This window comes from Electrophorus electricus, chromosome 5, assembly GCF_041902795.1.
Source record: "Electrophorus electricus isolate QZ-2024a chromosome 5, ASM4190279v1, whole genome shotgun sequence".
In the NCBI taxonomy this organism is placed as follows: domain Eukaryota; kingdom Metazoa; phylum Chordata; class Actinopteri; order Gymnotiformes; family Gymnotidae; genus Electrophorus; species Electrophorus electricus.
In genome coordinates, this window is record NC_137501.1 from 23,669,233 (window position 1) to 23,683,292 (window position 14,060).

The 14,060-nt window shown below is 37.7% G+C and overlaps 7 non-coding genes across 7 annotated transcripts; all 7 read left to right on the top strand.

Moving 5' to 3' along the window:
• The first annotated feature begins 1,525 nt into the window (after positions 1-1,525).
• trnag-ucc (transfer RNA glycine (anticodon UCC)) lies at positions 1,526-1,597 on the top strand. Its single transcript has one exon. It is a non-coding gene; the product is annotated as a tRNA-Gly (tRNA).
• A 1,679-nt stretch (positions 1,598-3,276) lies between these two features.
• Positions 3,277-3,348, top strand: trnag-ucc (transfer RNA glycine (anticodon UCC)). Its single transcript has one exon. It is a non-coding gene; the product is annotated as a tRNA-Gly (tRNA).
• Positions 3,349-5,027: 1,679 nt separating this feature from the next.
• On the top strand, positions 5,028-5,099 carry trnag-ucc (transfer RNA glycine (anticodon UCC)). Its single transcript has one exon. It is a non-coding gene; the product is annotated as a tRNA-Gly (tRNA).
• Positions 5,100-6,778: 1,679 nt separating this feature from the next.
• Positions 6,779-6,850, top strand: trnag-ucc (transfer RNA glycine (anticodon UCC)). Its single transcript has one exon. It is a non-coding gene; the product is annotated as a tRNA-Gly (tRNA).
• Positions 6,851-8,529: 1,679 nt separating this feature from the next.
• trnag-ucc (transfer RNA glycine (anticodon UCC)) lies at positions 8,530-8,601 on the top strand. The gene has a single exon. It is a non-coding gene; the product is annotated as a tRNA-Gly (tRNA).
• A 1,679-nt stretch (positions 8,602-10,280) lies between these two features.
• Positions 10,281-10,352, top strand: trnag-ucc (transfer RNA glycine (anticodon UCC)). The gene has a single exon. It is a non-coding gene; the product is annotated as a tRNA-Gly (tRNA).
• Positions 10,353-12,031: 1,679 nt separating this feature from the next.
• trnag-ucc (transfer RNA glycine (anticodon UCC)) lies at positions 12,032-12,103 on the top strand. Its single transcript has one exon. It is a non-coding gene; the product is annotated as a tRNA-Gly (tRNA).
• The last annotated feature ends 1,957 nt before the right edge of the window (positions 12,104-14,060 follow it).

Below are 14,060 nucleotides of genomic sequence, written 5' to 3' on the forward strand. Positions count from 1 at the left end.
ACTCTTTGCTAAAGTTTTGCGTCCTTCCCCACTGGGTAATCAAAGCACGACCTTACACATATTTAGGCAATGACACTGCCCACTTCATAAACAAGAACAAGAGCATTGTACATAATGCAAATTACTCGTCACAACACAATCTTCTTTTTCAAAAAATGACAAAAAACATGGTATTGAAATAATCCTACTTGAGGGAACCTTCGTAACTGCATGGACTTTGTTAGTAAGCACTTGGAAAATGGAGATGGATGCTGCTGCAAAGCTTTGAATGGTATGCGTCATAAAATCGATAACCTCTATACCAAAGCATCTTGGCGTTAGTATTTATTTGGTGTTTTTACTAGAAGCAAGAAAATGAAACTTCAGCAATGCCACTTTCACTTTTAGCTCTTTTAATGCATTCCTAGTAAGATGAACACGTACAAGCGAATACAATTTTACAATGATTGAGATCCATTTTATATTCTCACTTCAAAAGTTCAAGTTCTTAAAGGAATCTCAAAGGGCAAATTCTTTTCTTATCCTTGTGTTCTTTGCACAATTTTTGAACAAAACAGACTAAAAGTTGCAAGAATACAATAACCAGGCTTAAAGGACTGAAGAGCTGCTTTCAAATTGAAAAGAAACAGGACAAGCCAATGTTTGCTAGAGAGCCACAAAAAATAGCATGCAATCTGTGCATTATTTGAGGTGCAATATTTCATCATCATTGGATACATTTGTTGAAATTAGTAGTGCTGTGGCATTTTCGTTTATTATGCAATGTGGAGAGCTCATGATGCATTCTCCGTATAGATGTGATGAACACATCATTACTGAAACTGTGAGAGGTGCCAGCATATTATGATTTCTCATCTTTTGCTGTTGAAGTTCACAATTCTTTGATGAATGTCATAGACAGGGCCTTGCAGTTATGTACCCCTCAACGAGGGTTGGTGGTATAGTGGTATAGTGTACCACGTACAAGCGAATACAATTTTACAATGATTGAGATCCATTTTATATTCTCAATTCAAAAGTTCAAGTTCTTAAAGGAATCGCAAAGGGCAAATTCTTTTCTTATCCTTGTGTTCTTTGCACAATTTTTTAACAAAACAGAGTGAAAGTTACAAGTATACAATGACTTCTCTTACAGGATTGAAGAGCTGCTTTCAAATTGGAAAGAAACAGGACAAGCCAATGTTTGCTAGAGATCCACAAAAAATAGCATGCAATCTCTGCATTATTTGAGGTGCAATATTTCATCATCATTATATACATTTGTTGAAATTTGTAGTGATGTGGCATTTTCGTTTATTATGCAATGTGGAGAGCTCATGACGCATTCTCCGAATAGATGTGATGAACAAACCACTACTGAAACTGTGAGAGGTGCCAGCATATTATGATTTTTCATCTTTTCAGTTCACATTTCTTTGATGAATGTCAAATACATGGCCTTGCAGTCATGTAACCCTCAAAGACCATGACCACTCTCTTGGTGACTGGAATGACCCCAACACGAGAACTTTTAGCTCTCAAGGTTGCGTTGGTGGTATAGTGGCAAGCATAGCTGCCTTCCAAGCAGTTGACCCGGGTTCGATTCCCGGCCAACGCATCACTTTATGGTAAGTGAAAAATGTGTAAGCGGCACATAATGTGACAGTTGAAATAGGAAGGGGAAGGACATGTAACATATGCCACTGATGGATTGGGATCCAAGAGGCTAGCTCAGCGAGCTATAACCTGCTGGCATACCACACAGTTTACGGACTCTTTGCTAAAGTTTTGCGTCCTTCCCCACTGGGTAATCAAAGCACGACCTTACACATATTTAGGCAATGACACTGCCCACTTCATAAACAAGAACAAGAGCATTGTACATAATGCAAATTACTCGTCACAACACAATCTTCTTTTTCAAAAAATGACAAAAAACATGGTATTGAAATAATCCTACTTGAGGGAACCTTCGTAACTGCATGGACTTTGTTAGTAAGCACTTGGAAAATGGAGATGGATGCTGCTGCAAAGCTTTGAATGGTATGCGTCATAAAATCGATAACCTCTATACCAAAGCATCTTGGCGTTAGTATTTATTTGGTGTTTTTACTAGAAGCAAGAAAATGAAACTTCAGCAATGCCACTTTCACTTTTAGCTCTTTTAATGCATTCCTAGTAAGATGAACACGTACAAGCGAATACAATTTTACAATGATTGAGATCCATTTTATATTCTCACTTCAAAAGTTCAAGTTCTTAAAGGAATCTCAAAGGGCAAATTCTTTTCTTATCCTTGTGTTCTTTGCACAATTTTTGAACAAAACAGACTAAAAGTTGCAAGAATACAATAACCAGGCTTAAAGGACTGAAGAGCTGCTTTCAAATTGAAAAGAAACAGGACAAGCCAATGTTTGCTAGAGAGCCACAAAAAATAGCATGCAATCTGTGCATTATTTGAGGTGCAATATTTCATCATCATTGGATACATTTGTTGAAATGAGTAGTGCTGTGGCATTTTCGTTTATTATGCAATGTGGAGAGCTCATGATGCATTCTCCGTATAGATGTGATGAACACATCATTACTGAAACTGTGAGAGGTGCCAGCATATTATGATTTCTCATCTTTTGCTGTTGAAGTTCACAATTCTTTGATGAATGTCATAGACAGGGCCTTGCAGTTATGTACCCCTCAACGAGGGTTGGTGGTATAGTGGTATAGTGTACCACGTACAAGCGAATACAATTTTACAATGATTGAGATCCATTTTATATTCTCAATTCAAAAGTTCAAGTTCTTAAAGGAATCGCAAAGGGCAAATTCTTTTCTTATCCTTGTGTTCTTTGCACAATTTTTGAACAAAACAGAGGGAAAGTTACAAGTATACAATGACTTCTCTTACAGGATTGAAGAGCTGCTTTCAAATTGGAAAGAAACAGGACAAGCCAATGTTTGCTAGAGATCCACAAAAAATAGCATGCAATCTCTGCATTATTTGAGGTGCAATATTTCATCATCATTATATACATTTGTTGAAATTTGTAGTGATGTGGCATTTTCGTTTATTATGCAATGTGGAGAGCTCATGACGCATTCTCCGAATAGATGTGATGAACAAACCACTACTGAAACTGTGAGAGGTGCCAGCATATTATGATTTTTCATCTTTTCAGTTCACATTTCTTTGATGAATGTCAAATACATGGCCTTGCAGTCATGTAACCCTCAAAGACCATGACCACTCTCTTGGTGACTGGAATGACCCCAACACGAGAACTTTTATCTCTCACGGTTGCGTTGGTGGTATAGTGGCAAGCATAGCTGCCTTCCAAGCAGTTGACCCGGGTTCGATTCCCGGCCAACGCATCACTTTATGGTAAGTGAAAAATGTGTAAGCGGCACATAATGTGACAGTTGAAATAGGAAGGGGAAGGACATGTAACATATGCCACTGATGGATTGGGATCCAAGAGGCTAGCTCAGCGAGCTATAACCTGCTGGCATACCACACAGTTTACGGACTCTTTGCTAAAGTTTTGCGTCCTTCCCCACTGGGTAATCAAAGCACGACCTTACACATATTTAGGCAATGACACTGCCCACTTCATAAACAAGAACAAGAGCATTGTACATAATGCAAATTACTCGTCACAACACAATCTTCTTTTTCAAAAAATGACAAAAAACATGGTATTGAAATAATCCTACTTGAGGGAACCTTCGTAACTGCATGGACTTTGTTAGTAAGCACTTGGAAAATGGAGATGGATGCTGCTGCAAAGCTTTGAATGGTATGCGTCATAAAATCGATAACCTCTATACCAAAGCATCTTGGCGTTAGTATTTATTTGGTGTTTTTACTAGAAGCAAGAAAATGAAACTTCAGCAATGCCACTTTCACTTTTAGCTCTTTTAATGCATTCCTAGTAAGATGAACACGTACAAGCGAATACAATTTTACAATGATTGAGATCCATTTTATATTCTCACTTCAAAAGTTCAAGTTCTTAAAGGAATCTCAAAGGGCAAATTCTTTTCTTATCCTTGTGTTCTTTGCACAATTTTTGAACAAAACAGACTAAAAGTTGCAAGAATACAATAACCAGGCTTAAAGGACTGAAGAGCTGCTTTCAAATTGAAAAGAAACAGGACAAGCCAATGTTTGCTAGAGAGCCACAAAAAATAGCATGCAATCTGTGCATTATTTGAGGTGCAATATTTCATCATCATTGGATACATTTGTTGAAATTAGTAGTGCTGTGGCATTTTCGTTTATTATGCAATGTGGAGAGCTCATGATGCATTCTCCGTATAGATGTGATGAACACATCATTACTGAAACTGTGAGAGGTGCCAGCATATTATGATTTCTCATCTTTTGCTGTTGAAGTTCACAATTCTTTGATGAATGTCATAGACAGGGCCTTGCAGTTATGTACCCCTCAACGAGGGTTGGTGGTATAGTGGTATAGTGTACCACGTACAAGCGAATACAATTTTACAATGATTGAGATCCATTTTATATTCTCAATTCAAAAGTTCAAGTTCTTAAAGGAATCGCAAAGGGCAAATTCTTTTCTTATCCTTGTGTTCTTTGCACAATTTTTTAACAAAACAGAGTGAAAGTTACAAGTATACAATGACTTCTCTTACAGGATTGAAGAGCTGCTTTCAAATTGGAAAGAAACAGGACAAGCCAATGTTTGCTAGAGATCCACAAAAAATAGCATGCAATCTCTGCATTATTTGAGGTGCAATATTTCATCATCATTATATACATTTGTTGAAATTTGTAGTGATGTGGCATTTTCGTTTATTATGCAATGTGGAGAGCTCATGACGCATTCTCCGAATAGATGTGATGAACAAACCACTACTGAAACTGTGAGAGGTGCCAGCATATTATGATTTTTCATCTTTTCAGTTCACATTTCTTTGATGAATGTCAAATACATGGCCTTGCAGTCATGTAACCCTCAAAGACCATGACCACTCTCTTGGTGACTGGAATGACCCCAACACGAGAACTTTTAGCTCTCACGGTTGCGTTGGTGGTATAGTGGCAAGCATAGCTGCCTTCCAAGCAGTTGACCCGGGTTCGATTCCCGGCCAACGCATCACTTTATGGTAAGTGAAAAATGTGTAAGCGGCACATAATGTGACAGTTGAAATAGGAAGGGGAAGGACATGTAACATATGCCACTGATGGATTGGGATCCAAGAGGCTAGCTCAGCGAGCTATAACCTGCTGGCATACCACACAGTTTACGGACTCTTTGCTAAAGTTTTGCGTCCTTCCCCACTGGGTAATCAAAGCACGACCTTACACATATTTAGGCAATGACACTGCCCACTTCATAAACAAGAACAAGAGCATTGTACATAATGCAAATTACTCGTCACAACACAATCTTCTTTTTCAAAAAATGACAAAAAACATGGTATTGAAATAATCCTACTTGAGGGAACCTTCGTAACTGCATGGACTTTGTTAGTAAGCACTTGGAAAATGGAGATGGATGCTGCTGCAAAGCTTTGAATGGTATGCGTCATAAAATCGATAACCTCTATACCAAAGCATCTTGGCGTTAGTATTTATTTGGTGTTTTTACTAGAAGCAAGAAAATGAAACTTCAGCAATGCCACTTTCACTTTTAGCTCTTTTAATGCATTCCTAGTAAGATGAACACGTACAAGCGAATACAATTTTACAATGATTGAGATCCATTTTATATTCTCACTTCAAAAGTTCAAGTTCTTAAAGGAATCTCAAAGGGCAAATTCTTTTCTTATCCTTGTGTTCTTTGCACAATTTTTGAACAAAACAGACTAAAAGTTGCAAGAATACAATAACCAGGCTTAAAGGACTGAAGAGCTGCTTTCAAATTGAAAAGAAACAGGACAAGCCAATGTTTGCTAGAGAGCCACAAAAAATAGCATGCAATCTGTGCATTATTTGAGGTGCAATATTTCATCATCATTGGATACATTTGTTGAAATTAGTAGTGCTGTGGCATTTTCGTTTATTATGCAATGTGGAGAGCTCATGATGCATTCTCCGTATAGATGTGATGAACACATCATTACTGAAACTGTGAGAGGTGCCAGCATATTATGATTTCTCATCTTTTGCTGTTGAAGTTCACAATTCTTTGATGAATGTCATAGACAGGGCCTTGCAGTTATGTACCCCTCAACGAGGGTTGGTGGTATAGTGGTATAGTGTACCACGTACAAGCGAATACAATTTTACAATGATTGAGATCCATTTTATATTCTCAATTCAAAAGTTCAAGTTCTTAAAGGAATCGCAAAGGGCAAATTCTTTTCTTATCCTTGTGTTCTTTGCACAATTTTTTAACAAAACAGAGTGAAAGTTACAAGTATACAATGACTTCTCTTACAGGATTGAAGAGCTGCTTTCAAATTGGAAAGAAACAGGACAAGCCAATGTTTGCTAGAGATCCACAAAAAATAGCATGCAATCTCTGCATTATTTGAGGTGCAATATTTCATCATCATTATATACATTTGTTGAAATTTGTAGTGATGTGGCATTTTCGTTTATTATGCAATGTGGAGAGCTCATGACGCATTCTCCGAATAGATGTGATGAACAAACCACTACTGAAACTGTGAGAGGTGCCAGCATATTATGATTTTTCATCTTTTCAGTTCACATTTCTTTGATGAATGTCAAATACATGGCCTTGCAGTCATGTAACCCTCAAAGACCATGACCACTCTCTTGGTGACTGGAATGACCCCAACACGAGAACTTTTAGCTCTCAAGGTTGCGTTGGTGGTATAGTGGCAAGCATAGCTGCCTTCCAAGCAGTTGACCCGGGTTCGATTCCCGGCCAACGCATCACTTTATGGTAAGTGAAAAATGTGTAAGCGGCACATAATGTGACAGTTGAAATAGGAAGGGGAAGGACATGTAACATATGCCACTGATGGATTGGGATCCAAGAGGCTAGCTCAGCGAGCTATAACCTGCTGGCATACCACACAGTTTACGGACTCTTTGCTAAAGTTTTGCGTCCTTCCCCACTGGGTAATCAAAGCACGACCTTACACATATTTAGGCAATGACACTGCCCACTTCATAAACAAGAACAAGAGCATTGTACATAATGCAAATTACTCGTCACAACACAATCTTCTTTTTCAAAAAATGACAAAAAACATGGTATTGAAATAATCCTACTTGAGGGAACCTTCGTAACTGCATGGACTTTGTTAGTAAGCACTTGGAAAATGGAGATGGATGCTGCTGCAAAGCTTTGAATGGTATGCGTCATAAAATCGATAACCTCTATACCAAAGCATCTTGGCGTTAGTATTTATTTGGTGTTTTTACTAGAAGCAAGAAAATGAAACTTCAGCAATGCCACTTTCACTTTTAGCTCTTTTAATGCATTCCTAGTAAGATGAACACGTACAAGCGAATACAATTTTACAATGATTGAGATCCATTTTATATTCTCACTTCAAAAGTTCAAGTTCTTAAAGGAATCTCAAAGGGCAAATTCTTTTCTTATCCTTGTGTTCTTTGCACAATTTTTGAACAAAACAGACTAAAAGTTGCAAGAATACAATAACCAGGCTTAAAGGACTGAAGAGCTGCTTTCAAATTGAAAAGAAACAGGACAAGCCAATGTTTGCTAGAGAGCCACAAAAAATAGCATGCAATCTGTGCATTATTTGAGGTGCAATATTTCATCATCATTGGATACATTTGTTGAAATGAGTAGTGCTGTGGCATTTTCGTTTATTATGCAATGTGGAGAGCTCATGATGCATTCTCCGTATAGATGTGATGAACACATCATTACTGAAACTGTGAGAGGTGCCAGCATATTATGATTTCTCATCTTTTGCTGTTGAAGTTCACAATTCTTTGATGAATGTCATAGACAGGGCCTTGCAGTTATGTACCCCTCAACGAGGGTTGGTGGTATAGTGGTATAGTGTACCACGTACAAGCGAATACAATTTTACAATGATTGAGATCCATTTTATATTCTCAATTCAAAAGTTCAAGTTCTTAAAGGAATCGCAAAGGGCAAATTCTTTTCTTATCCTTGTGTTCTTTGCACAATTTTTGAACAAAACAGAGGGAAAGTTACAAGTATACAATGACTTCTCTTACAGGATTGAAGAGCTGCTTTCAAATTGGAAAGAAACAGGACAAGCCAATGTTTGCTAGAGATCCACAAAAAATAGCATGCAATCTCTGCATTATTTGAGGTGCAATATTTCATCATCATTATATACATTTGTTGAAATTTGTAGTGATGTGGCATTTTCGTTTATTATGCAATGTGGAGAGCTCATGACGCATTCTCCGAATAGATGTGATGAACAAACCACTACTGAAACTGTGAGAGGTGCCAGCATATTATGATTTTTCATCTTTTCAGTTCACATTTCTTTGATGAATGTCAAATACATGGCCTTGCAGTCATGTAACCCTCAAAGACCATGACCACTCTCTTGGTGACTGGAATGACCCCAACACGAGAACTTTTATCTCTCACGGTTGCGTTGGTGGTATAGTGGCAAGCATAGCTGCCTTCCAAGCAGTTGACCCGGGTTCGATTCCCGGCCAACGCATCACTTTATGGTAAGTGAAAAATGTGTAAGCGGCACATAATGTGACAGTTGAAATAGGAAGGGGAAGGACATGTAACATATGCCACTGATGGATTGGGATCCAAGAGGCTAGCTCAGCGAGCTATAACCTGCTGGCATACCACACAGTTTACGGACTCTTTGCTAAAGTTTTGCGTCCTTCCCCACTGGGTAATCAAAGCACGACCTTACACATATTTAGGCAATGACACTGCCCACTTCATAAACAAGAACAAGAGCATTGTACATAATGCAAATTACTCGTCACAACACAATCTTCTTTTTCAAAAAATGACAAAAAACATGGTATTGAAATAATCCTACTTGAGGGAACCTTCGTAACTGCATGGACTTTGTTAGTAAGCACTTGGAAAATGGAGATGGATGCTGCTGCAAAGCTTTGAATGGTATGCGTCATAAAATCGATAACCTCTATACCAAAGCATCTTGGCGTTAGTATTTATTTGGTGTTTTTACTAGAAGCAAGAAAATGAAACTTCAGCAATGCCACTTTCACTTTTAGCTCTTTTAATGCATTCCTAGTAAGATGAACACGTACAAGCGAATACAATTTTACAATGATTGAGATCCATTTTATATTCTCACTTCAAAAGTTCAAGTTCTTAAAGGAATCTCAAAGGGCAAATTCTTTTCTTATCCTTGTGTTCTTTGCACAATTTTTGAACAAAACAGACTAAAAGTTGCAAGAATACAATAACCAGGCTTAAAGGACTGAAGAGCTGCTTTCAAATTGAAAAGAAACAGGACAAGCCAATGTTTGCTAGAGAGCCACAAAAAATAGCATGCAATCTGTGCATTATTTGAGGTGCAATATTTCATCATCATTGGATACATTTGTTGAAATTAGTAGTGCTGTGGCATTTTCGTTTATTATGCAATGTGGAGAGCTCATGATGCATTCTCCGTATAGATGTGATGAACACATCATTACTGAAACTGTGAGAGGTGCCAGCATATTATGATTTCTCATCTTTTGCTGTTGAAGTTCACAATTCTTTGATGAATGTCATAGACAGGGCCTTGCAGTTATGTACCCCTCAACGAGGGTTGGTGGTATAGTGGTATAGTGTACCACGTACAAGCGAATACAATTTTACAATGATTGAGATCCATTTTATATTCTCAATTCAAAAGTTCAAGTTCTTAAAGGAATCGCAAAGGGCAAATTCTTTTCTTATCCTTGTGTTCTTTGCACAATTTTTTAACAAAACAGAGTGAAAGTTACAAGTATACAATGACTTCTCTTACAGGATTGAAGAGCTGCTTTCAAATTGGAAAGAAACAGGACAAGCCAATGTTTGCTAGAGATCCACAAAAAATAGCATGCAATCTCTGCATTATTTGAGGTGCAATATTTCATCATCATTATATACATTTGTTGAAATTTGTAGTGATGTGGCATTTTCGTTTATTATGCAATGTGGAGAGCTCATGACGCATTCTCCGAATAGATGTGATGAACAAACCACTACTGAAACTGTGAGAGGTGCCAGCATATTATGATTTTTCATCTTTTCAGTTCACATTTCTTTGATGAATGTCAAATACATGGCCTTGCAGTCATGTAACCCTCAAAGACCATGACCACTCTCTTGGTGACTGGAATGACCCCAACACGAGAACTTTTAGCTCTCACGGTTGCGTTGGTGGTATAGTGGCAAGCATAGCTGCCTTCCAAGCAGTTGACCCGGGTTCGATTCCCGGCCAACGCATCACTTTATGGTAAGTGAAAAATGTGTAAGCGGCACATAATGTGACAGTTGAAATAGGAAGGGGAAGGACATGTAACATATGCCACTGATGGATTGGGATCCAAGAGGCTAGCTCAGCGAGCTATAACCTGCTGGCATACCACACAGTTTACGGACTCTTTGCTAAAGTTTTGCGTCCTTCCCCACTGGGTAATCAAAGCACGACCTTACACATATTTAGGCAATGACACTGCCCACTTCATAAACAAGAACAAGAGCATTGTACATAATGCAAATTACTCGTCACAACACAATCTTCTTTTTCAAAAAATGACAAAAAACATGGTATTGAAATAATCCTACTTGAGGGAACCTTCGTAACTGCATGGACTTTGTTAGTAAGCACTTGGAAAATGGAGATGGATGCTGCTGCAAAGCTTTGAATGGTATGCGTCATAAAATCGATAACCTCTATACCAAAGCATCTTGGCGTTAGTATTTATTTGGTGTTTTTACTAGAAGCAAGAAAATGAAACTTCAGCAATGCCACTTTCACTTTTAGCTCTTTTAATGCATTCCTAGTAAGATGAACACGTACAAGCGAATACAATTTTACAATGATTGAGATCCATTTTATATTCTCACTTCAAAAGTTCAAGTTCTTAAAGGAATCTCAAAGGGCAAATTCTTTTCTTATCCTTGTGTTCTTTGCACAATTTTTGAACAAAACAGACTAAAAGTTGCAAGAATACAATAACCAGGCTTAAAGGACTGAAGAGCTGCTTTCAAATTGAAAAGAAACAGGACAAGCCAATGTTTGCTAGAGAGCCACAAAAAATAGCATGCAATCTGTGCATTATTTGAGGTGCAATATTTCATCATCATTGGATACATTTGTTGAAATTAGTAGTGCTGTGGCATTTTCGTTTATTATGCAATGTGGAGAGCTCATGATGCATTCTCCGTATAGATGTGATGAACACATCATTACTGAAACTGTGAGAGGTGCCAGCATATTATGATTTCTCATCTTTTGCTGTTGAAGTTCACAATTCTTTGATGAATGTCATAGACAGGGCCTTGCAGTTATGTACCCCTCAACGAGGGTTGGTGGTATAGTGGTATAGTGTACCACGTACAAGCGAATACAATTTTACAGTGATTGAGATCCATTTTATATTCTCAATTCAAAAGTTCAAGTTCTTAAAGGAATCGCAAAGGGCAAATTCTTTTCTTATCCTTGTGTTCTTTGCACAATTTTTGAACAAAACAGAGTGAAAGTTACAAGTATACAATGACTTCTCTTACAGGATTGAAGAGCTGCTTTCAAATTGGAAAGAAACAGGACAAGCCAATGTTTGCTAGAGATCCACAAAAAATAGCATGCAATCTCTGCATTATTTGAGGTGCAATATTTCATCATCATTATATACATTTGTTGAAATTTGTAGTGATGTGGCATTTTCGTTTATTATGCAATGTGGAGAGCTCATGACGCATTCTCCGAATAGATGTGATGAACAAACCACTACTGAAACTGTGAGAGGTGCCAGCATATTATGATTTTTCATCTTTTCAGTTCACATTTCTTTGATGAATGTCAAATACATGGCCTTGCAGTCATGTAACCCTCAAAGACCATGACCACTCTCTTGGTGACTGGAATGACCCCAACACGAGAACTTTTAGCTCTCAAGGTTGCGTTGGTGGTATAGTGGCAAGCATAGCTACCTTCCAAGCAGTTGACCCGGGTTCGATTCCCGGCCAACGCATCACTTTATGGTAAGTGAAAAATGTGTAAGCGGCACATAATGTGACAGTTGAAATAGGAAGGGGAAGGACATGTAACATATGCCACTGATGGATTGGGATCCAAGAGGCTAGCTCAGCGAGCTATAACCTGCTGGCATACCACACAGTTTACGGACTCTTTGCTAAAGTTTTGCGTCCTTCCCCACTGGGTAATCAAAGCACAACCTTACACATATTTAGGCAATGACACTGCCCACTTCATAAACAAGAACAAGAGCATTGTACATAATGCAAATTACTCGTCACAACACAATCTTCTTTTTCAAAAAATGACAAAAAACATGGTATTGAAATAATCCTACTTGAGGGAACCTTCGTAACTGCATGGACTTTGTTAGTAAGCACTTGGAAAATGGAGATGGATGCTGCTGCAAAGCTTTGAATGGTATGCGTCATAAAATCGATAACCTCTATACCAAAGCATCTTGGCGTTAGTATTTATTTGGTGTTTTTACTAGAAGCAAGAAAATGAAACTTCAGCAATGCCACTTTCACTTTTAGCTCTTTTAATGCATTCCTAGTAAGATGAACACGTACAAGCGAATACAATTTTACAATGATTGAGATCCATTTTATATTCTCACTTCAAAAGTTCAAGTTCTTAAAGGAATCTCAAAGGGCAAATTCTTTTCTTATCCTTGTGTTCTTTGCACAATTTTTGAACAAAACAGACTAAAAGTTGCAAGAATACAATAACCAGGCTTAAAGGACTGAAGAGCTGCTTTCAAATTGAAAAGAAACAGGACAAGCCAATGTTTGCTAGAGAGCCACAAAAAATAGCATGCAATCTGTGCATTATTTGAGGCGCAATATTTCATCATCATTGGATACATTTGTTGAAATTAGTAGTGCTGTGGCATTTTCGTTTATTATGCAATGTGGAGAGCTCATGATGCATTCTCCGTATAGATGTGATGAACACATCATTACTGAAACTGTGAGAGGTGCCAGCATATTATGATTTCTCATCTTTTGCTGTTGAAGTTCACAATTCTTTGATGAATGTCATAGACAGGGCCTTGCAGTTATGTACCCCTCAACGAGGGTTGGTGGTATAGTGGTATAGTGTACCACGTACAAGCGAATACAATTTTACAATGATTGAGATCCATTTTATATTCTCAATTCAAAAGTTCAAGTTCTTAAAGGAATCGCAAAGGGCAAATTCTTTTCTTATCCTTGTGTTCTTTGCACAATTTTTTAACAAAACAGAGTGAAAGTTACAAGTATACAATGACTTCTCTTACAGGATTGAAGAGCTGCTTTCAAATTGGAAAGAAACAGGACAAGCCAATGTTTGCTAGAGATCCACAAAAAATAGCATGCAATCTCTGCATTATTTGAGGTGCAATATTTCATCATCATTATATACATTTGTTGAAATTTGTAGTGATGTTGAAGTTCACAATTCTTTGATGAATGTCATAGACAGGGCCTTGCAGTTATGTACCCCTCAACGAGGGTTGGTGGTATAGTGGTATAGTGTACCACGTACAAGCGAATACAATTTTACAATGATTGAGATCCATTTTATATTCTCAATTCAAAAGTTCAAGTTCTTAAAGGAATCGCAAAGGGCAAATTCTTTTCTTATCCTTGTGTTCTTTGCACAATTTTTTAACAAAACAGAGTGAAAGTTACAAGTATACAATGACTTCTCTTACAGGATTGAAGAGCTGCTTTCAAATTGGAAAGAAACAGGACAAGCCAATGTTTGCTAGAGATCCACAAAAAATAGCATGCAATCTCTGCATTATTTGAGGTGCAATATTTCATCATCATTATATACATTTGTTGAAATTTGTAGTGATGTGGCATTTTCGTTTATTATGCAATGTGGAGAGCTCATGACGCATTCTCCGAATAGATGTGATGAACAAACCACTACTGAAACTGTGAGAGGTGCCAGCATATTAT